General features: G+C 33.9%; 1 long non-coding RNA gene across 1 annotated transcript in view; it reads right to left on the reverse strand.

Annotated features, from left to right (window-relative positions):
* LOC133624932 (uncharacterized) overlaps positions 1-25,418 on the reverse strand; it is a 74,107-nt gene that overhangs the window by 43,467 nt on the left and 5,222 nt on the right. The window contains exon 2 of the long non-coding RNA XR_009818198.1: positions 24,841-24,981. This is a non-coding gene — a long non-coding RNA (uncharacterized LOC133624932). The remainder of the gene's footprint in view (positions 1-24,840; positions 24,982-25,418) is intronic.

Below are 25,418 nucleotides of genomic sequence, written 5' to 3' on the forward strand. Positions count from 1 at the left end.
AACAAATGATTTAAGCTGAAGCAAATACCATTTGGGTTGAGGTTGAAAATTTTACTGAATGTTGTGTTTGCATGGAAGTAACTCATAAACTTGGCTGGAGAAATGTAATAGAGTATGAGTGCAATCTAAATTGACCTGTGATGTCTGACAGCGCTACTGTGGAAGGTGTTTTTAAAGAAGGCTTTCTAGCAAGTTTCTCCTATTTCCTTTGATTGCTATTTTCTGGAACAGATGGGTGCTCTTGCAGAACCACAGTTTGCTGCTCTTGAAGCCTTGGAGTGATCTGAAAGTCTTTAACTACTTATATATGGTTACTTATATATATGTTTTTTTAACAGCATTTTTCTGATTGTATTGTATACAGCAGTGTTTAAAGGAGAAGAGTTATCATGGACAGTGTCGTTGAAAGACAGCACTGAAGTGAAAACACTGAAAAGGAAGTGAGTTTGCAAGCTCACAGAATGGACTTGAATGAGTGGAGCTTATCTTGAGGGAGATGCAAATGATAGATATGGAGTTCCCAGAGCCTTGTGATTTCATTCCTGTTTATTAGGTATAATTCCATTGTCTTCAGTCTCTACTCATGCAGAGTATCTCTTGCAATGATCTGTGGAGTATTTAATTAATATCTTACTTTTCTTGAATCAAATTATTTACCATTTTGGCTTAAAAGAATCCTTTTCAGAACATCTACCACCTGGTCATTGTGACCAGTTCCAAACACTTCAGAAGGAGCAAAAAAGTCTACTTTCTCTCAAAAAAGTCAGAGATCAGGTTAGGATCTGAAGCATAGCATCCATTTATATGTCCCCATTGTGTATTTAAAGAATTTTGCTGTTCTTTGAGAATCCTTGATTCTTAAGCATTTATGATCCTTTTTTTTTTTTTTTTTTTCATGTCTTGTTAAGTTCTGGATATCTTGTGGCAATTCTGCAATCTGTAAGAGATTAGCTTGTTGTTATAAATCTACATATCCTCCTATTTTACCATTGCTCTATTTTATAAATAGCCAAAACAATAAATCAAATATCTGTGCTTTTTTCCCTCTGTACTACTTATCATATTGTATGTGTTTATTAAATCTATTAGTCATTCATATTTGATGAAAAGTATCTCAGTCTTTTTCAGTGTTTCTTTTCACAAACATTTTTCCACAACCACAACTATTATCATGACCAGATTGTTACTGTGTTTGTAACCTAATCCACATTAGGAGAATGAAGAATATAGCACAGTATTTACAGTGAAGAAAATCCCCTGGTTTAAATAATACATGATAATGCACTGTAATAATAATGTTCTTTGTTTCATTCCTCAAATTTTCTAATTTTTTTTTACTTTTTTAACACTACATGTTGAAAAGATGTTTTGATTAAACTGTTGATTGAACTGAATCTTTAATATCTTTACTTTTCTAAAAAAAATCATCTTCTGTGACAATAGAGATAGTTTACAAACTAGAAGTGTCTGTTTTACATTATTTCTGTGAATATGCCTTGTTTGGCATTCACCAGCAGTGAACTTTCCAGATCTTTTGTTGTTAGAATGCCTAGCCTGCTACTCTCTTTTAGTAACTGTGTTTCTGATTTTGCAGTTATGCACATAATAGTAGCTAAACAAAGGCTACTGCCAGGAACAGACAGGATTTACCTTTCTCTGAGCCAGCTTTAGGTTCTTTTAAAATGTGAGGCATCTTTCCTATGTTATATATTTAGACTGAACAGAATACCTGCTTCTATATGGTAATTACAAAGGATTGTCGTGATTTTGTCCAGATAGTAATGAAGCAACATGACACTCTCTTGGTCACTGCCCTCCATCCACCCCCATCCTCCCTAGGATAGTAGAGGCCTTAGTGAGATGGGAGGAAAAAAAAAAAAAGATAACAAGGATGTTGTGGATTGAGATAAGGACAGGGAGGGTTCACTGCCAATTATGGTTCTGGGCAAAATAGATTTTACTACTCGTCTTTGAGAGGAAAGTAAGGAAAATTTATTCTACTACCTACTAGAAACAGAATAGAATAAAAACCAAAAAAAAAGGCACTATTATGAGAAAAAATACAATAAAAAAATTTAAGATCTCCTTCCCCCATCTCCCCTTTCTCTTCTTCCTTTTGGGCTCAGCTCAATGTTCCCCAAATCTCTCCCTCCTCTCCCGTCAACAGCTCAAGGGGGTAGGGAATGGGGGATGTAGTCAGTCTCTCACAGATCATCTCTGCCTCTTCTCTCTTCTCAGACGAGGATGACTCCTCACATCCTGCACCATTATGGGGTCCCTCCCATGGGACACTGTCCTTAATGAACATCTCTGGTGTGGGTTCTTCCCAGCAGCAATGGCTTCTGCTGATATGGGGTCCCTCACATGGGACATGACCTCCTCTAGGCATAGTCACTACCCCTAGCATGGTGCCTTTTACGAAGTGCAGACATATCTCTGCTTCAACAGTTCTATCCATAGGATGCAGGGGAGTATCTGCTCCAGCACATCTGCTCCTCTTTTCCCTCACTGACCTTGGAGTCTGCATGGTTGCTTCTCTCTCTTTCCACTCTTTGCACCAACACCACTAGACAGAAAAGAAGAAGGGATAGAAGAAAAAAAAAAACAGGAAGAACTCTCCTCTTCCAGTTTCTTCTTAAAAAGTGGTTGTAGAGGCATCTAAATGGCTCAGCCCCAGAAATGAGTCTGGCTTAGAGTTGGGAAGAGTGTTAAGTAACTTCTTACAGGAGCCATCTTTATAGCCCCTTTCCCCTTAACTGAAATGGCTTCACACAAAACCATGACAGGGTGTTTAAGGTGACTGATTCAGACGAAGTCTGAATCAGATTTCAGAGAGAATCAATATTTATTAGAAGTTCCTTCTCCATATCTTCTGCTCTTTGGTTTAATAAAGATTTTTTAAAAAAAAAAAAACCTTCAGAAGTTAGAAATGATTTTGCTGATGTCAAGGTCATTGGCCATCAACATCCATTTCTCTGTTTTTTTTCTGCTAATATTTCTGTATTGGTGATCTCGAATCTGATGTTTAGGTGCTCAGTACTGGACCTAGATTTTCAGTGAGCACAGAATTCCCCAGTCTATATCATTTAACCAGGTTAAATGTGTCTGTAGATAGTGAAGTAACTTTTAAGGCTGTAATGTCTTGAGCACTTGAGGTGAAACCAATGGTCCCAGAGTATTTTGAAAACAATCTTTGTTCTCCAGAATCATGATCTCTTAACAAATAAAACAAGAAAACATACAGCCATTAATGACTTCAAGTTGGATGTGTAAAACAATAGGAAAATTGGAAATGCCTAGCCAGACTAAGGACCTTATCACTATTTATATCTAGCCTCTTTTTACTTCTATCTGGACAGCTACCACAGACTTTGTTCAGGTCTCTACTGTGCATATTGGTGACAGGAGCAATGACGGAAAAATTCTATTATATCTATAACTGCATAAATTAATACCGGAATTATCTTTCAATTTAACCACCAAAAAGTAATCCCACTCTCTTTAATTAAGTTGGAACATATATTATATCCCTTTTTTTCTAAGATTATGTTAACTTTTTTGATGGTTTGTGTGTCCAGCTCCACAAGACTCTTCTCGTTTATAAGTAGAGACTACAAGGAATTACAGTTAATATACTTTTCTTAATGAATATCTGTTTGAGACCTCCTCAAAGTTTTGAATATAAATTTGAATATTTAAATTTGCTACAATTTTTTGTATCATAAAAAGCTGATATTCAGCACATTATTGATTTATTCACCTAACGTTGACATGAATTTCTGAGAAACCACAAGTTTCTGCAAGCTGCTGGTATATTTTCAGACATTTAAACAAAGTACAGATGTAAAACTTTTCAGGAAATCAAAAGTTTTCTTGGGATTTTGGCAAAGCTGCATTTAGTTAGTTGTTTTGGAAACTTATGCAAAAGTGTTCTCAAGATTTTACATCCATGTTTCCAGGAACTATCCAATATTTCTTAATATCTGGTTTCCGTGGCTGAGGCTTCCGCCCATCTTCACAACATACATATCCTTAGAAGGTAATGTAATCCCTCACAAATTGACATTTGTTTTTCTCCAGTTTAAACTATTACTCCTTAAAAAGCTTTAGAAGCTTTTCCACTCCTGCCAGATGTTCTTCCGATGTTTTATGGAAACAAATGAAGTCATCTAAATATGTGAGGATGTCTTAAATTCTCAAAATGTGGCTTAGATCATTTAGTGCCTCTGAAAAGTCTCTCATGCACTCACAGTTTGAAAGTTATTCTAGAGGACTGAAATAATTGATAGGGTGTCATAAATATGTTTTTCCCCCTTAATCTTCCTTTCCTGTTTTGGTGGGCTTTTTTTTGTTGTTGTTGTTGTTTTGGTTTTTTTTCCTTTCCTAATTTGATGCTATCGAGATGCTCAGTCAGAAATAGTGAAATATTTTGCTCTCAACATGGAATCTGGCATGGATGGAAGTTAGTAACTGTCTTGCCTTCTGTATACACTCTGTTTTCTTAGGTCAGTACTTTGTATTGTTCAGGTTTTTTAAAATTACAACTGGCATTACAATTTCAAGGCAATGTCAATAGCTAATCAGAACATCCTGCAGCATACAGTTTAATCTGTTTTTTCAGGGCTATCTTATACAAAAAAAACCTAGAATTCCACGTACTCAGTGTAAGTAGAGGTACTGATGCAGTTCTTCACATTATTTATCTTAAAAGTTGCTGCTGGTTAATGTTAATTGTAAACAATTTCTAGGTCTTGTGTGACATCAACTTGTCTGGAGACATTTTCAGTTGCCTTTGTCCTCATATCAGCTACAAAATTTATATGACCAAACAGGAAATGCCTCATTCATGAAATAACTTACCTCAAGAGACTTATTAAAAGCTTGTGAATACTGTATCATTAAATATCTTCTAATTAGCTTCTTCACTATAAAACAGCTCCTGATGTGGTAAATATAACACAAAACTACAGCCCATAGGAATTAATGGCAGTTATTCTTAAAGCTTCTCTTCCACATTTATATTTATTTAACCCCATCAAACTTATGAGGTATTTTCACATAGGGGAGTTCAGATCTTATAGCTGAGCACTGATACTCATAGCATTTAAAAAATGTTAGCAATGTATTATTTCATTTTCTTATGAGTATGCACTTTCCATAATGCAGGATCTGTGAAATGAACACAAACTCTAATTAACTCTGCAACTCATAATTTTTAATTCAGGTAAATGTACTCTTTGCATCTTCAAGCTTTTTCCATCCACTGTTGCATGAACAAAAATAGTAGGATTTTGGGATCAAATGAAGATGTAATTTCCATAATATTGATCTGAGAACTGCATCTCAGCAAGTCTTTTACTCACAAGTAGATTGTTTATGGCTGGGAAAGTAGTAACAGAACAAGAGAATTGTCTTAATTTCCACTCTGAATTCTACTAACTTTATCAGAAAATTGAGGGTAACATCTAGCCAACTTAAATTCATTTCAGTTTTCTGTCTCTTCCCCTCTACTCTTTCAGAGACAAAATAAACATCAAACAAAGCAGTCATTGTGTCACAGACCTAAAATAATGTAGCACAGCTTCTTACCAGATATTGTGTGAAATCAAAAAAAATAAAATTCTTAAATTGAGTTGAAATTGGATGCTCTTACTTTTGATCAAATCATTTTGAATTCATCTTGTTTTAAAGACAATTACAAATATTCCCAAGTTTTTATCAAATATATGTCATAGATGTGTTTTTTGATCCGTTGGACAAAATGTTAAAAACTTCACATAACACAATGCTCTGAAGGGTATCAAGGAGTTTCCTTGATATATCTTCACAATTTGACTGTTAATAACTATTATTCATAGTTATTAACTATGAATAGTTATGTTTTTTCAACTAGGTACAAGTCCATTATTATTTCATCTGAAACACTATCCTAAACAAAGTTTTGTTAGATATATGAGGTCTATTGAATCAACTGTATACAACAGACTTGTTTCTTTAGGTTCCAGAATTGGTTAGCTTTGTATATCTTTGATTATCTTTTTCATTTGCATTACTTTCTCTAAGTTCTTTTACAAATGGTTTCTTTCTTAGTATCCAAAGAAAAACAATATTCTGGATTTTGTGTTTAGTGGATTCTTTAGTGCCAGTGGATGGATTTCATCAGCTCTTACTGACAATAAACCAAGTTCTCAAAATACTCTGAGCCGTTCTTTCCTTAATAAGTCATTTGTTTGTAACTTACTTAAGGCCTCACTCTATTTTTAGTTTCAATCTTCAGTTCTCAAGCTTTTCCTCTGTGCTCACCCTTAGATACATATATTTATCCTGTTCTTTTTCAGATAATTAAAAGAGTACCTAATGGCAGCTATATTTGCTTTTTCCTTTGCTTTGTACTTGATCTCAACATCATGATAGTTTTTAGCTGTACCTTTAATGTTTTAGTGCTTTAGAAATTTTAGAAAAATTACATAACAGTAAAATTTCTAAGTTCTGAAGTCCAATACATTAGTAATTGGTATCTAGCCTGTTTGAAAAAAGCATTCCTCAAGCTTCCAAGGATGTGTTAATATAATATAATATAATATCTAATTACACCTGTAACTGAGAATTTCAGCACAGTCAAATATCCATTTTCAGAAGCATGCAGTTTTAGAGCAAAGTCTTGCTCTTGATACTATAATATGAAACAACATTAATAAAAAAGTGGAAAATTAATATATATGGATTTTTCTTCCTCACAAACAAACTGAGTCATCTATGCTGATCTGCTACTTTGGTGTTAAATCAGAGCTATTTGTAAATGTTTGCCAATTCTAAATGATTTCTTGCCTAAAGTCTTCTCATTTGTGTTTGATAGTTTGATAAGTGTATTGTGATGAATGAATCATGTTGAGCTACTTTTGTATCATGGATACTTCCAGTGTGGCCTTATGTCAAAACCTCATGCTATTGACTTTTGTGAGGATGTGTATACATGAGCATTCCTATGGAAGGAAAAAATGTGGCTTTGAGAAGAGACAGTGAGGAGACAACTGCTGTGTCAATGTATCAAACTCACCAAATGACCTAACAGTGGAGCACAGGGAGATAGTCTTCCTTTCCTGTGAAACATTCCCAGATTTCCCTTTTCCCTTAGTTATCTGAAATACCTGTTTATTATATAGATACTTTGATGTAAAGCTTAGAGGGCTTGTTGGACATTGTTTTCCTAAAGCCAAAACTTTCTGAATAGTAACTTGCTAAGCTGTTTGAAATATTGGAGATCTGCTATAGTGCTTGAGTCAAAAGATACTGTGTGACTGTGTGTTAGCTTCGGTAAAATGACACGTAACTCACAAAATTTTTGGAGATGAATTAGTTAGATGGAAACTTTTTCATCTACAATGAGGTATTGATGGTGATGTGCTATAGCTTATAACCTTGCAGTTATGTATGAAGTGTTTCTTAAGTCTGAGGAACAGAGAAAAATTTAAATGAGATAATTGAAAGTAACACAATTTCATGCAGACCTCTTCAATTGCCATAGACTTTGAAGTCTAGGGTGTTTGATTAAAATTTAGGAAGAGACATCACTACAGAAAGTCTTTACCATGATGAGTGAAGGATTCTTCAGGCCAACTGGCATGCTAACATAATTGTTTGTTATAAAATACAGTCCCACAGAACTATATATATATAAGTCTTCTGGAAATATAAAACAACATAGCTCCATTGAAGTCAATATGTGTTCACTGGCTTCAGTAGAACAGTATCATTTTAAACCAAGTGAGAATTGGAATTGTGTTTTTAATAGAAACCAACTGTAATGCATGCAAAAGATGTTACAGGTGATTATCAAGTAAAAGGCTGGACACACATAGTCAAACACATGATCATATAACAGGCAATAGAGGCTAAATTTATGCTGGCTTTTAAAAATTGATTCCTAAAAAATGTGTTGCAGGGGTCAGGTTGGCTAGCTGTATTGTTTCTAAGCTGAAATACTTTTAAAATATGTGAAGCACTCTAATAATTTTCAGGCATTCTTACTGTTAAACTAGTCATGCTCAGAAACTTTATGACTTCCAAATGGATTAATTTAGTCCACTTCCTTCTGCGTATCCAGTATTATGGAATGTACTGAGTCTTTAGCAGTTAGAAAAAGAGGACAATTTTTCTAAGTATATCTGTATAAATGTTGGCTTAGCAAAAGATTATATAGTTCAAAACTTCATCTTCACATATGCAATATGTAATTTTAATATAACTGGATGGTTGGATAACCCTGCAGTGGACTTATGATCTTAATTTTGTCTTGTTAGGTAAAGCCTGAAATTTGACACTATCCAGTTTATATTAAAAAATAACAAATTAAGAGAACACTTACAGTACCAATCTTTTGTCTATGACATCAAATATGATTCCACAAGCTTTGATGAGTGTTTTCAGACAAAAATTAAAATCTCTGATAAGGTACTTTGTCAGCAGTGCAGTACTACATATGCAGAGAACCATAACTTCAAGATGACATCATGATCAGTTGATACTATGTATTTTCTTTATTCTTGGTTTAACAAATTGTTTGCATATGACACTAATTTTTTTAAAAGATAAGATGTCCCATATGACTTACTCATCACCACTGCTACATAGGCTTTTTGAAGCAAGTTTTCTCACGTTTTCTAAAGAAAGCATTTTTTCTAAAGTAAATCCCACCATAAAATCTGATTATGTAAAGACTTATCTAAATGTAGTCCTCTAACTTTGTACTGAGGTAAAAGAGGAGTACAAATGACATACATGTAACTCTCTCTCCTCTGCTGGCAGTAACCTTCAGAAGAGGGACCAAATTTACAGTCAGGGACATTTATTCCACAAATCAGATTCCCAGAAATACTTGTGTCTTTGTCTGAAACAGGGTTTCAGAATATGTTCAGACTACTTCAGCTGATCAAGTTACTGCTGCCTATCAAATTATCTGTTGTGATTTGAGCCAAGGTAATTAACATATGTGTACTTTCCTTCCCTAACATGTCATGCCCATTTGCAAGTGAAATGAGATACCTTTTTTAAGTGGTGCTAAACAGATTAACCATCTTGAAGGTTACAAATCATGACTAAGTTGATCAATTGAAAAATGGTAATTTGTTAAATTAAAATAAATGTAGTAATCATAATCATGTGAATGTACCTATGAAGTAATAAGATAGCAGTTAAGATTAAGAGGTCAGGCAGAAACTGAACTAGTAAAAATTTTATTTTTAAATGGCAAGGTAGGACTGAGAAGCACAAGCATCTGACATTAACTTAGCTTAACAAATTACTGTGACAGTTTAACTGCATCAATTGTAAATGTAAACGCAAGTTAATCAGAATCGGGAATGATGGAAATCTACAATGGATTGCAGTTTTTAGTTTATTAATGCAGACATGAGCACATGCTCAACTGTAGCTACATTTATTTGTTTAAGAAATTTTGTTTTTACTTGAATGCTTTTAGATATCATTTTCCATATACAAACATTAAAGAGAAGTTATGTTTCATATTTATGATGTCATCAGAATTATTCTGGCATTACAGTACTCAGACATACTTATCAATTTCAAAGTCTGGCGATAGCACTGCTAGAACCTTTATTATGTTGAAGACCTAGGGCAGAAAACTTCTTTCAGTGCAAAATGGTATGCAAAGGAATATTTTTGTGTTCTCTAAATGTCAGGTTTTTTCTGTTCCATCAGATGATGATTGAAAGTCTCTCACTGCAGAGCATACTGTATTACATCAACCCTAGATATATCTAGAATCAGCTACTCCTTTTTTCATTGCAATTAACTTTTCTTTTAGCACTTATAAGAAACTTTGGGCTTTACTCAGTTGCCTACACTTAGACAACTAGTGCTTTTTGAGATACCCTAGCTTATCAGGTCCAGCTTCTAATTTAGATGACCATCGGTCTCTTTGTAAGTTCTGTATCATATCTGTGCAGAAATCTAGGATACCTAGATTTTTGTAAGTGGCATTGAACATATTATGTATGAGTAATTTAGTTAAGCCCATAGTATTATTTCCTATCTGAAAATAGGCAGGAAAAAACAATGTTTTCTCTTTAAATACCTTAGGAAGACAGTACAGGTCCTGACATGACTGTATGTGCCTATGTAGTTTGGGATATCTAGCTCCTGCTAGGGTTAACATGAAAATCTGTTTAATGAGTCTGGAGAAATATTAAACTCAACGTAACAAATTATCTTAGATTTTGTTAACTTGGAAGCTGTCTGCATTATCTACTCTATTAAGTAAATCTCTATTGAATTGATATTTATATGTAGATATTTAATATATGCCTTCAGACTGTCATTGAGTCCTACTTAGATTACCCTAGACTTGAATGCATGGAAAAGATGCAGACAGAAACAGTTAGAAAGAAGAATGAGTTTAATGTAAAGGATTGTTACACTACAAATCCATTTTCCTACTATAATTACTATATGAATATTTCAGGATTTTTGTTTCAAGAGAAGATTTGAATGGAATCTGTCATTATTATTATTAGAAGAGCACAAGATATTTCACAAATGTATTATATTATCATTTTCCCAGTTCTTCTCAAAAAATTCCCCCTTACTTACACATTTGTTGTGAATTTAAGACAGAAACTTCTGAGAGGGTAAAGTCAATCATTGAACATAAGTTAGTCTCAGCTTTAATAGATGCTTAGAACTCTAATGAGGTTACAAACAAAAAAGATCTCTACTGTATTGTATAAAAAGGGAGACTAAATATCCTACTGCTGCATATAGAGTTTGATGGATTGAAGGAAAAAATCTTATTTGCACTGTCATATTTCTTTACCCTTATGTTTTTTACTTTATTATAACTTAATTATAACTCTCTAATAGTGTCTTTGTATTTTGGTTTGGGATTTTGTGCAAAAATAAAAATATTTTAGCAAAAATCATTCACCTATAGCTCAAGAATCTTGAAACATATTGATATATGTAAATGAACAAGCTCAAAATGCAGGATAATATTACATATCCTTCTATTAGAGATAGGATTATAGTTTAAATCCTTCATATAGTGAAAGCTTAATGTGCTGAGTAAATTCCTCTACCTAAAATAGCAGCAAATCAAAACCACACTTGACATTTCTTCCTGCTAGCTTAAATATATGTTAAACTGATCCAAATAATGAGAGGGAAAGGGAACCCCCTAGCGCATGAAGTCAGAATTAAACATGGGTGTTAACTGAAGCTGTATCCGTCAAAGGTGAAGAGGGTGATAATCAAGCTAGATATTATAAATTAATTAAATCACACATATGCATTTATTACTTATAACATATTTGGATTTTGGTACAAGTTCAAATCATCAAGAAACATTGATAATGATTAATTCTATCTAACTTTCTGAACCAACTACATATATATGTCTATATGTATTTGAATTTTACAGTCATTGTTACAAGATTAAAAACATCAGTTATTGGATCCATCATGAACTCTGAAGTAGTAAAAGGTATGTAGAGCATTATATCCTTTTTTTCTTCTGAAAATATTTTTAATTAATAACATCTACAAAGTCATTGTTGTTATGTTTTGCCCTGTGTAATTACTCTGTTCCACTGAAAAAGGCATCAAAATTATTTGAGCAAATTGAGAAAATGCAGTATGAACACTTTAGTGATAAGTTTCTGCTAATTAACATATTTATCATATTTGTTGATTATATGAGTCTTAAATGACTTTGGCCTCAGTTGTGAACCCTTATCTTTACATGTTCACCCTAGCATGTTCCTGTTTCAAAAGTTTCCTTCATTCTTGCTCTTCAATGCCTTTAGTAATATTTTTCTGCTTTTCTCTGGCCTTTTTTCTTTCTGACAAATATTCAGCTATACAAGAATTGTACATGTATAAAAAATTTTCTAGCTAATCACTTGCTGGAATTATTATCAAACACAAACATGTCCTCACAAAGGAGTGAAGATTTTTAATTTGTTAGCTGATGTGTACTCAGAATGTACTCAGAGTTCAGAATGAGCACTTGTCAAAAACAACAGCAGACTTAAGCAGTGAAGAATCATGTGTCTTTATTAAAACTTTAAGACTATTTTGTATTATATTTTCACTGTTTTTATACTGGGAATTTTTATATTCTCTTTAATGAAGCTATCCCTGATTCTGATAAAGTTTGTGAGATCTAAATTATTTTCCATATTTCTATCTCTTTTAGATACATGACAAAATCAAACACAATTCAATCTATTTTGCCTTCCAAGGGTGTAGTTGTATTGTGTTTGCTTCCCAGATTGCTATATAGGACAAATCAAAGGCTTACGCTACCTCAAAACCTACCACGTCATGTTGCCTTTTAAATAATTTATAGACTCCCATTTTTTTTACCGTCACCAACCTCAAATTCAGGATTAGTTTTGCTACTTGTAAAGTTGAATTTAACTAAACTAGAAAATACTGCATAAATTAGTGTATATCCTAAGAAAAAACAATATTAAAGGAAATATGTTTCTTCAGATATTTAAAAAAATTTAGTACATATGAGTTGTTCTTAGATGGGTTCATCTTTAGCTTGCTATTTTTCATCTATATATTGATAGACTACTGCTTTTTTAAGTCTGAGTCTCTTTCTTCAGACAACTCTTTATTTCACCTCTACTCCCCTCAGGCTTCTGCCAGTTATCCTCCCGTCCCCTCAAACTTTTCAAAGCCCAGGAAGACTGCAAGCAAATATTACTTCTGACACATTTTAGTACTAGGCCGGTTGAGAATAATGCATCCTTCTCTCAATGTGTTCACTCCATCCCTTTGGCTGCTCCCTGTCAAAGAAGTTGTAGAAATAATTTTCCTGTCCACTAAGCAGTTAAAGAACATCATACAGCAGAGAGCAGAGGTGAAATAGAGAGAAAAAAATACTGGGGGCAGACAGCCAAGACAACCTAGTGGTAAAGGAGGTCATCCAGGAAGCCAGAGAACTCAGAGGAAAGCCTGAGCATCCAGCCAGAAGCCATGAGTTAAGTAATTCTTGTGGGAAAGCTTGACTGTGGGATCTTAGCACTCATCAGGAGTCCAAGAAGAAGGAAAGGCAGACAGGTGTAGGATATTGAACCTCATAAGTCACCATAGTCCAAAGAAAATATAAACCTCATTAGTATTGGAAAGTTTGACTTTCACTGTGCTCACTTGACCAAATTAAATACTCATACCAAAAGTATCAAGTTGTACTAGTCAAATGTATTGCATAACCTCATTCTGTGTCAAGTCTCAATTGATGTAAACTTTGAAAACTCCATTAACTCCAGCAAAATTGTATTTATATAAGCCAGATGAAATTCTAGCTCTCAAAATGCAAAATTAATTTATTTGTTTTATTACCTCTAAGCTGAGTGCTCATGGTATAGCAATAGAAAAAAATAATGTTGTAAGAACTGACTAATGTAACCACATAATGAGGAAACATTGTATTTTTTTATCATGCATGAACAATCACAGAGTGCTTGGTTAATGTGCATTCTGGATTACTAAAGTTGACTGATTACTAAGGTAAGTGCAAATTAATGACTATCTTATAATAACAGATTCTGTAGCCCTGACAGTGGTGACTTGCAACACTGAAAAGGTTTAGATCCTATTGGCATTTATTTTCAATCTAAATCAATGTTTAGCAATCAGAGAGGGTGGGATTAATATCACATAATTTTGGAGACTTGATTCATTTATTTAGTCCTAGGTATTTAAAGCCATTTAGGATTTTGCAAATCAGTCTGGCTTCAAGCTGCCACTTCAGAAAGTCATGAATCTACTATGGATCCTATGTTATAGGACTGCCATCCTATCCTCACACAAATGTCTCTAACTACAACCTCTCAGATTGCAGTGTATGCTGACTTTTAGGTAACCACATCACGCCTCAGATGCCTAGACTTTCAATGCCAAGTTTGAGATAGTGATCTTCCACCTTCTTCATAGTAAAGACAAATTCAGTATCGATATCAGCTACCATAGGTCCATCTGGCCTAAAGTGCCATTTTCTCCTTCACCTGTGGAATAATTGACCTTGTAAGATATCTATTACCATTTCTTGCATAGTACTAAGAAAGTCTTGGGAATTACAGTTGTTTAGATGCATATAGGATATAGTCTTAGTGGAAAAGTATTTTACTTTGTTTCTCATTGCAGCTGGACAGCATAATGATTGCAGTAACCTTTTTTTGCAAAGAAATGTAGTTATTTTTCCACAACAGGTCTTATTCACCCTATTGTTTAGTAAATCAGCTTTCTGAGGGACAAACAGAGGGTCAGAGCAACTTGAGCCATTTGCCAGAGAATACATCTGTTGCTTTTCTTAATAATGCCTTTAAAGGAACATCTGCAAGCCTCCTGAGACTTTTGACTGATTATGTCCTTGAGTCTCTTAACATAGAGAAAATAAACAAACAGCTCCCCAATATTTTAAAACTTGGAAGCATCAGCTTCATTTCCTCAAGAAAAAAAAATAATAAAAGGATGAAGTTGAAAGTGTTTATACTTTCCAGTAACATGTCTGTACACACACACACAAAAAAGAAACTGACAGAATCTTGATATTTAACAGAATCAGAATACTTGAATATGTATGTACGTGTGCACATAAATGTACAGCATTCAATTCAGTTTAAGGTATGTAGTTGTTGGAAAGCTATGTAAGAGTGTATGTATGCAGATAAATTAACAGAAGCTTTTTCCATCTCTTCTTCTAAAAAATAAGTTTAGTTTAATTACATGTAAAACTAACAGTAAAAAAGTTTACTACACAACGAAGAATTTCACACATCTGTGCAGTGCGTGAATCACACAGTAAGAAGTTGTCTTCTACATTTTTATGCATGTGCACATGAAGGCATATTGATAGGACTATTTTCATAAATTACAACTAATTTTCCTGGGGTTTTTTTTGCTTAAAATATTGAATAAAATGTCTTCTAATTGCTGAAGTATTTAATTTACCAGTAAATTAATTTAATTTAATTTTTATCCTTGAAACTCTTCCGTATCTTGTTGTGGGTAATGAGTGACTGGCTGTGTGGGGTTTAGCTGCTTACCAAGGTTAAGCCCCAACACCCATCAAATCAATCATTGTTTGGATATATTCTATAAACATTAAATATAATGTTTTATTAATAAAATTAAGCGGTAAAATATATTTTAAATATTTCTTTCTCTACTTATTTTGCTGCTGATAAAATCTAACCTGCATCTTTAAAAACAGAGTTAAAATCCTAACTAGATCAATAGTCAATGAAGGAGTCAGCTTCTTACAGAGACATTAAGCCTGTTGAGAAGGGCACTCTGTGGCATTGCAAATTGGAACACCCTCACATTAAGAAATATCCTGTATTAAAGAAGGTCTAACATAGATGTATTTTAAACTATGCAATGAAACCACAGTACGTAGCTGTGCGCATGAGTCTAGTCAACTTGCCCCTCCAGAAGATGCTCCAGGTTGTCAACACTGAGATGTGAAGTCTAAACATACGTAGAAATATAATGGAAAACATTCTTAATGACCTACTCTGGACAGACACATATCTGCACTGTTCTGTTTCAGAAAACAGAGCTACATGAAGGCTCCTCTACTCGAGCCAGACACCGAAATAACAGTCACCACAGTAACTTTTAGAGATTCTAGTGCTTTGGCCAATATAAACTCTAGTTACTAATTCAAGGTACATGAAAATGAAATATGAATGTGGAAAGCAGTTCAGATAGCAATAGAAAACAGCATTTGTCACTTAGCTGTGACCATGGCACTTTCTAGTAATCAAAGTATTCAGTGATATCAAAATCTATAGTTAAAAAGTACCAGTAATGTGCTTTTACACATTTTAGGAAATTCCAAGAAAACTTGCTATTTCTGGAGTACAACTGAAGTGCAAAGTAATGGAATACCACCAGCAGCTTTTTTCTTCCTACAAAGAACTAACTTTTAATTTTCTCATTGTAGAAGAATAGTTCTTATCATTCTAGGTTTTGAAGCAAAGACTGAAAATGTTAAAAGAGATGGACTTTTAAAAGAATATACCTTTTTGTAATTTATATCATTAAAAAGTCCATCTTAACAAAACAATAAATCAGTAAAATTGCTTCTTCCCCTCAGAAACACTAGGTCTAAGCCTAGAATTCTGCATATGAATTTTCTTTCCTGGCTGTATAGAAGCTCAGGTTCAACTGGGGGAAGGCTGTCACTCACACAGCTGCGTACACTAGGGATAAAAGGCATTTTCTTGGACTGACAGAGATGTAGATACAAATGCCTCGGGCTTAATATGGCCTAAAGATGCTTTACTCTTAAGTCTTTTATCTAGTAAACTATGAATCAACTTTCATTGCCCTGATATTTTCATTTCAACTCAGTGGAGTTTGAAACGTATAGGTATATTTAGCCCTTTTGTTGCTGAAAAGCCTGCAGTATTTCTGTAACACGGGTTCCACAGCTCTGTCTGCTAGATCTCAACAATCTTAGCCACTGTAGAGTAAGTCTAAGTGTTTAACTGAGCAAAGGCAGAGGTCTTACTGGATATGCTAGACAAAAAACTTCATGTGCTCTTGGAAGCTTTTGTCTACAACATTATATGTTCAGACAAACTTAGGCAGATAGGTAAATTAAGAAACAAATTGTTAATCTGGATCCTAAGTACATACATGTAATCTGAGAGTAATTTCGACTCCCAAGTCTAATGTTGAATCAGATCCTCAAGTCTAATCTCATTTACAAGATTGGAATAACACAATGATCTTCAATTTCCATAGCTATCACAAAAGAAATCCATCAGCTGTGGTAACATATTCAGATCTTACTCTCCTGACAAAATCCTGTGTGAAAATTAACAAAAGATAATTTCAGCAGTGGTAAAGAAACAGGAAAACCAGCTGTTTTTCCATGAAACTTTCTGTTTCCATTTCAAATTTCATTTCCATTTCATTTAGCTTTGGTAAACCTGAAATATTCCCTAGTGTAAAAAATAATTTTGAAATTGAGAGGAGAGTAGAGGAAGCAACAGAGCCACTTCCAAAAGGACAGACTAAATGAGACAAAATGAAGCAATAGTTAAAACCAGAGAATATTTAGGGCTGGAGGCAGGAATTGTTCTGCAGAACATTTTTAAAGGACTCAATTTTATGTTTGCATAATATTCAAAACTTAAATGGTGTTTAAGGACAAAAGCTGAACAATGAGAGCTGAATACACTGTTGTGTAAGTGTTTTCTAAACTAACAGCTTCCATTGTAATGTTTAAATGAGACAGGGATATTCTGCAATACTATACCAGATAATAATGTTAAAGTCATCAAGGGATGAAAGAGAAAGGGAAGGAGACATTTTGGTTCCAAATAAAATAGAAATGTTTCTATAATATATATTTTTTTAATTCTTAGTCTTACTGAGATTTTATAAGAGAGTTTTCCTTGTGCATTTATGTAAATTGAAGTCCCACCCACACCTTAATCAACTTTCAGTAAAAGGAATGACAACTCAGGTGGCTTTGGAATAAGAAATAGCTCAGATTTCATTCATATTATATTAGAATGAAGACAGAATTCACAGTTCAGAAACTAGGGATCCTCAAAATTGTGAAATTACCTCATAAATTCTGAAATGTAAAGTAAACAATTGTTTATTTTAATTATCATACACTGATATTTCCATTAAAAGAGAATGGATCTGATACTTTATTTTACTATCAACTTAATGAGCTACATAAAATATTTAATAACATCATAAAACTATCAGAGATAATGCCACTGTATTCACAGCAGTCCATGACTGTATTTTTCAAATTATTTGTACAGAATTATTTAATGAAATAGAGATCACTTTCATGAGACCTGCAAGGTCAGAGTGCCCTGTGAAGAAATTCAAAAGTAGGTCCTCCCCATTTAAACTAATTTATTAGTTTAAATGAGCATCATTTATTAAAATCGTCATTTTTAAGTGTTTTTAAAAGTAGGATTAATAAAAGATAAATAATAGATTTTAATTTCTTGATATGAAGGATGAATTATTTCAAATGATGAGCATCTACCTACTTCGATTGAGATCCAACTCTGTATTCAATACACCTTTACTCATTAATTAGGAAGAAATCTCTAGGCTCAGGGTGTCAGAGATATCACAGGACAAATTGGCATCTAAGGCCTGTTAGGAGAGTTGTTACAAAGAAGCTGTGCATCTCTGAGACAGATTGGCCTTTGGAAATCTCGTTTTGTGTTAAACGAATTTCTCAGTCTCTTACAGCTATTAAAGAAACAGATAGCAACTTAAATTATTTGACACTGAAAAATTTTACCTACTGATAGTATGCTGTTCCTGTGAAATGCTCTAAGTTTTCTACATTTGCTTGGTTTTGATGCAGGAATCATCGTTACTGTTGCATGGGATCCAGCTGTTCTGAACGAGTATTTAATTCTTTAGGTAAAATGAACTAAGATGTTGAAAGTATTCTCCTGTTCTTTTTTTTTTTTTTTTCTTTTATACTTTTTCTTCTTAAAGAAGAAAAAGGTGCAGGTGAATCTAGTCAAACTTTATCTCATCTAATAAGTCATATTCACTTTCTTCAAACAAAAGCTTCCGTCACATAAAGAAGCCTGAGGGAAGTCAGAGTTTGATGGTTCATAACACTTTTCTGTTAGAAAATCCAGATTAAGAAACTTTGACCTACTCTTATTATAATAATGAAAACATAGATAGTATTTAGGTTAAAGTTCTAATTTGGATTAACATGGAAACAGTGAGTTTGTTCAGTTTATTTGGTATGATTTGCATGGTCTTCCTTGTTATTTGCTTGTTTGTGGGTTTTAAGCTTTCTAATTTTCTTAAAGAAAGTTTACCTTTTGGTGCTATTTATTCCAGTTTATCTAGTTTATAATGTATTTTAAAACTTTAGTTAACTTCAGTTAACCTTTGGGCTAACTCAAATTACTCTGAGCTGTTTTTTATATTCCAAGCAATATGATTACAAATGCAGAATTAGAACTCATCCAGCCATATCTCATTTATTTTCCAGGGACTCTAATAGCCTCCAGGCTAAACATCTGTGGAGGCTACACCCTATTTTGAGGAGTTACTTCCTCTTCAGAAGCAGCCATGCAATGTTGAGTTGACAGTATACTCTACAGCCTTTGAAGCATGCCAGAAGTGAAGTCAGAACTCCACCCAATAGAGTGTAGACTTCAGAGTTTTTTAAGTGAGATTTATATGGACATTGCAGAAGGGTAGCTTGTGTTGATGCAATATATATAAACCTCTCTAAAATGTTGATACATAGTTATTACAGTGGAGATTATAACATGTTTCCTGGATATGCTATTCTAAATAGTTTAGAGTTCTAAAAATCCGTTCATGAATGTAAATAAGATTCTAAATAATGAACACTTCTCGAAAACATAGTATCCCCAAAGCCTTAGTGCCTGTTCATTTCTTAAGTTTCTCTTTGAAAAGCTAAACTCCTTCAGGTTTTTGTTTTTACTGTTGTAAAAATTCTATATATAACTCTCTTTATCAGTGGAATTAATTAATTTTCCTTGTTTGACATACACAGCACAAAAAGTATCAATCTCTTCATACACAGCACTACAATTATCTCTGAATACAAGGGTATAGACTACATCTTCAAAAGATCTAAAACCAGAAAAAAACCTCACATGAGCAAATATTTAATAAATATGATTTACTGTGTCTCACAGAACATTAAATGATTATTTGTATTTTTGCTGAGTTTAAAAAATATGACAAAGAAAAGACTCCTTTGTTATTCAAACTGTATGGTTGATGGAATTCTGGAGATATATTGTCTGCCAATTAATCACAAAACAGTACAACTGTTTTAATGCACTGGTTATGGAACCATGTGAAATTGCAAAAGTTGTAAGGATAAACAGAAAAAAAAAAGAGTTAAGCAGTAGGACAAGACAGCTCTTCAATCACATCTATCAATTCCATATTTTTATCAGTCAATGGGCTGAAAGAATCAGAGTTTCTCTGGTTTTCTAATCAACTTCAGAAGTTACTAATTAAAGGGTTAGAATGGGGAGCAGCAGACAGGAAGACCAAGCAGTAAAGTAATGAAGCAGAGTCAAGAGAAACAGAGCAACTGAGAAAATTATAGGAAACAGGAACAGATTAGAAGAGACTAGTAATTGGAAAGTGTAATATTGGGGATGAAACTTGATTTAAGTTCTATGTGCAGACAAAGACTTGTAAAAGAACTACTGTAACCTTATGATTTTTGTTGCTGGTTTGAATTTTTTTGTTTGTTTAGTTGTTTTGTGGATTTTTTTTTTTTCTTTTAACACAGACATTTCCTTACATACAACTAAAGTAGATTTGGGGGATTAAGAAATAAATGCCTCAGAGCCTGTGGGAATAGAGTTGTTAGATCTAGTTTTGGCCACATCCCAGTTTGGATATTGCTCCAATTTTTTAAAGCTGCATATGGTAATTCTCTGTACTTCCTGTCCTAAACTGCCAAGTAGCCTTGCTTTATGTTGTCAAAAAGCTGCTTATTCTTAAGTAGTTTGTGAGTCTTTGGGGCAAAAGATGGTATATCCAACAGTCTGGATCAAATAAATTGCTTGGAGTTGCCAAAAGGAAGTTTTACATGGCACAAGTTATGAAGGTAAAGCCTTCCCAGAGTTCCTGCTGCAATGGGATTGTGGAAGGTAAGGGTAGAGAAAGGAATGTATTCAATGTCTTTGAATAAGTTTCTGGCAACAGGACTTCTATTTTGGTTCTCATTGGATTTGATAAGCTTATCTTTGGGCTAGGGCAAGGGTTTTGGAGTCCTTCTGATGAGTTCAAGAGGTAGAATTTCTGTATGCTGTGTTATGAAAGTAGGTTTTGATACAGCTACTTTCAACCACGCAACAGTGTAAAAATTCTGAGTTTACACATCTCAATCTTCCCCCCTGCCAAAAAACCCCAAATCAACAAACCTCAATGCTGAGGCAGAACACTGACTTCCTTAAATCTTCTCTTGGGTAAAGAACTGGGTAATGAATTGTGATATCATCTTTACAATTGTCATTAATGAGAAATTAATCCTTCCCTTAGGAAATAAGACCTGCTGGATTTCATTAGTCAAAGTTGATAGCCTCGATTGCCAGGACAAATTTCTTCTGGCTTTCTTTGAACAAGCACAAACAGACATCTTGACTTCTGTGACTGCTTGGCCAGTGTAATAAAATGTAGTTATAAACTTAGTAACTAAAAGTGAGGAAAGGGAGTCATAAAATAATTAACTTCCTTCTATTTATGCCCAAGGCCTTTTTATAGTTTATTTCCTATCTGTATTTAGCACTGTTTCCATTATGATGGTTTTCAGACACGTGATTCTTTTTCTGGGCTCTATTTGCTTTTACTTTTTCTAAGAAGTTAAAAAAAAAAATCATCCTACCAAGAATGCTGTTGCAAACTCTTCTTTCATTGTAATTTTTATTCTTGCCTAATAGCTTTCTCATTTGCTTCATTCCTCCTAATGCTGATGAGTGTTATAATGAATAGTTTTGAGGGTTACTGGGTGAAGGTAAAGTTCAGGCAGGTTGCCTTCTGAATGACCCTCTGTGGCAATTGTAAATGGGGCAAACAGTTCTAATAAGGAGTTCAGTCTTACAATGGTCCACTTCAGGATTTGGGGGACTGGGGAGAGAAGCATGGTCTTTATTAGCTGAAGAGATTGTGCTGCTAAGCAGCTTGCAGTTCACATGCTAATGGTTAATTTTAATGGATGGGTTGTGACACTATTCTGGAAGAAGTTAAAATAACATTTTCACAGCCTGAGGTAATATAAGAAGTTTTGCTATAATAAAATACTCCATCGATACAATATCAGGAGAAAAAGAACTTTTATGTAATATCAGTGGATATATAAAAGCAAGAGAACTTATGCTTGTGCTTTGTAATTTGTGCTTATGGGAGATATTCTATAGACAAGGCTTATTTAATGTTACAGAGGCATGAGTTAGAATACTATTTTCACTTGACACATGTTAATGTAGGAAGACATACAAATGCTAATATCCTCTAATATACCATAAGTAAATGTTTTTCTTCTTTAAGACTCTTTTTTTTTTTTTCAATGGAATAGATATTTAAGATGATAGGAATTATTCACACCTGATTTTGTTAAACTGGATGTAAGAGGGAGTTTCTTTGAAAACTGCACAAAAATGTCAAATCATCAGTGCTGATGTCAAACTGACTGGCATTTTGGTTATTTAGTGTGTGGTTTATTTCTAGCTATGAATGTAAAATATCAGAACCTATGTAATATGAAAAGACATTCAGCGGAAGCACGGATACATATGAAAGTGCACTTTTGTTTAACATTTTAGTAAGTGTTTTACATTAGTAAAAACAAGGGGATTTTTTTTATTCTAAAAAATGCATTTTTGTCTTTGAAAATAGACACAAATATAATCTTATAACAACATACTTATTTTATGGCCTCATTTCCTGTCAGAAGTAGGGTTTTTTAGACGCCTTAGATGATTATTTTGATGCCTGCGTATATTAGAATTTCTTTTAGCTAGTGTTCTAAAAGGTACCATGTTATTGTAGTTACTTAATCCTAAACTTGACTCCAATTTAATTTAGTTTTTATCTGCAACCATTGTACAGCGATTGTCTTGACAATGTACACAATCTGCTTGCAGAGAGTATCATAAACACATGCAAAGTATCAAAATTGGGTCAGAATAACAATGTTTAGCATATTTTACTGTATGAATTAATGAGTAATAGAAGAGTATTTGTGGGAGTAGTGTAATTACCTGTTCCATTACTAGAAGACTGCACTATTATTATCTGTATTGATGTGGGTAGGAGTGCATAGACAATATAGTTAAGAAACACATGCTATTTTTGTGATCTAAGTTACCAAGGAGGTGATGTATGCCAGTCATAAAGGAACAATTGCCATGACTTGTTTTCTCAGCCAACTGCATGCTGTTTGGCAAGTTAACAGGGGAGAATTACACGGGTTATATATAATGGAATGTCTGAACAGCTGCTGTGGTGAGAGCAGCCGACAGGTTTGTCAGCTTTTAGAGTAATTAACCCAGCAGGAAATCCATTCCCAGGTGGCTACTGGAAAAAATCAAGTTTAGGGAGGCAATGATGGGTGAGAAAATGAGAATGGGGATGTGTACAAACATCTCTCTCTTTTTCATAGAACCACAGTTACTTTCTTGAAATTTATAGTGTTGAAACATAAGAACAGAAATACTGGCTCACTCCATTTTTCCATCTAGACCCTAAGCCTGTCTCTAGTACTGGTCGTAAGCAGTTACTCAAGCAAGATTGACAGGACAAACATGTCTTCCTAATATGCTCTCAGATTCCAATTGATTTCAATTCAGGGGATTTCTGGATAAACTGTGTGGCTTCTTCCCTTCATCATCCCAATGCACAACTCTTCCAGATGCCCATCCAACTTCTCATGGACCTTGTCAGCTATTTGCAACCTAAGTGTGCTATGGTAAGGAGTTCCACAGCTCTGCTAACCACTGTATGAAAAAAGCACTTCCCTTTCTTTGCTCTAAACTTGCACCTTACTTGTCTGTACTGAAGATCCATTTTTCTTTTAACTTCTTTCCCAAGCTGTGTCTTTTCCATGCTGTAGTATTCTAGCCTATTACACATGCAAAAGTAATTTCATACATTTTTTCATTTACTTTGCTTTTCTTTGAAGCTAGTTACTGAATGAAATTGCATTTGATTGGATAAGTGGAGTGATCACAATCTAATCTTAGCTCACTTTATGTAAACTAGTTTATGTAAGCTATAATAGAAGAACCAAGAAAGAAAAATATACTGGATGATCTCTTTGGTGATTAGTTACAGAGAAGCTCAAGAAAATAAATGAATCCAAATGCCTAAATGTAATCCCTTGTTATTAATTAAGTACAAGTCAAAATATTGTAGTAGACCTGCTTTTTCATAACACCACAGTGATGCACTAGTAATATCTTAATTATTCAGATGGCTAAGTGCAGGAGAAGGACTAAAAGGTGGTCAGGAACTTATTTGGCAAGAATGCTATGAAAAATAGAAGTGAACCATAAGTAGAGAAATTCACCTGTCAAGTTATGAATAAACATGGTTAATGAAACCTGTAATTTTATATGATTCTACACATAAGTGCCTAATCCAACTATGTTACCACCCTGCAGAAGAAACTGAAAAACACGAACCCCTAGAGATGATTCAGGAATATAAGCAGCTTACTGCAGGTAGGAACCAAGGAGTAGAATACAGGAATAGGGATTCAACTGTACATACAGCTCAGGGATGACTTGGAGTGAATTTAAAGAAATTGTTGTTACCCATACTGATTAATGAACTATTTAGTAATTAGTCTTATAACATATGCATATTTTAATCCATATTTCAAACAAAAGTGAATATAGTATGTTCCATAGTCACACCCATGGAGATGGCAATCGTTAAGTGAATTTTAGGCATCTAAAAGACTATGTATAGTGAATTCAATACAAGGAAAGTTTAAAAGCTTTCAGAGTTCTTCATAAAAAACTTAATGAAAAAGCGAAACATTGACGTATAGGAAAACCAACTAATACATTGTTAATTCTTATAATATGTTCATGTGTTCTTATTGAAATATAAATATATGTAATAAATAAGTAATAGAATATATTTTTCAATATATTAATAATGAATATATTAGTACTGGATTTGACTGGGAAAAAGTTTCTTCACATGGTGCCATGTTTTGTACTTATGACCAAACCAGTGTTTATAATACAGTGATATTTTAGTTACTGCTGAGCACTGCTTACATGGTATCATTACCTTTTCTACCTCTCACAAAACTCCACCAGTGAGTAGACTGGAGGTGCAGAGGCATTTGGGAGGGAATACAGCTGGGACAGCTGACTCCAGCGGACCAAAGGGATATTGGAGACCACATGATATCGTGTTCAGTGTATAAACCTGGAGAAAAAAGAGGGAAATGGAGTACATTAGGAGTAATGATGTTTCTCTTTCCAAGTAACCATTGCAGGTGATGAAGTCCTGTATTCCTGGAGATGGCTGTATACCTGCCTACCAAAGGGAGATGGTGAATTAATTCCTTATTTTGTTTTGTTTACATTTTCCAGCCATTGTTTGTGTTGATCTGTATAAAAATGTTATTTTACATGAAATACATGTATTTTAATAATGATCAGACTAAGTGAGTAAAGTACCTAAGGTCAGTCAAAGCTATATGTCATATGTCATACTGAAAAAGGAACAGAGTAAAACATATTATTTGGAAGGTAAGGACTATTTTCAGTCAGTTTTTATGTGTCAGAGATTTTGCACTTGAAATGGGCCTTATGATGCTCTGTTGAAAAACACATTTCATCAAAGAATGCAGTGGGACATGT

This window comes from Colius striatus, chromosome 1 (assembly GCF_028858725.1).
Source record: "Colius striatus isolate bColStr4 chromosome 1, bColStr4.1.hap1, whole genome shotgun sequence".
In the NCBI taxonomy this organism is placed as follows: domain Eukaryota; kingdom Metazoa; phylum Chordata; class Aves; order Coliiformes; family Coliidae; genus Colius; species Colius striatus.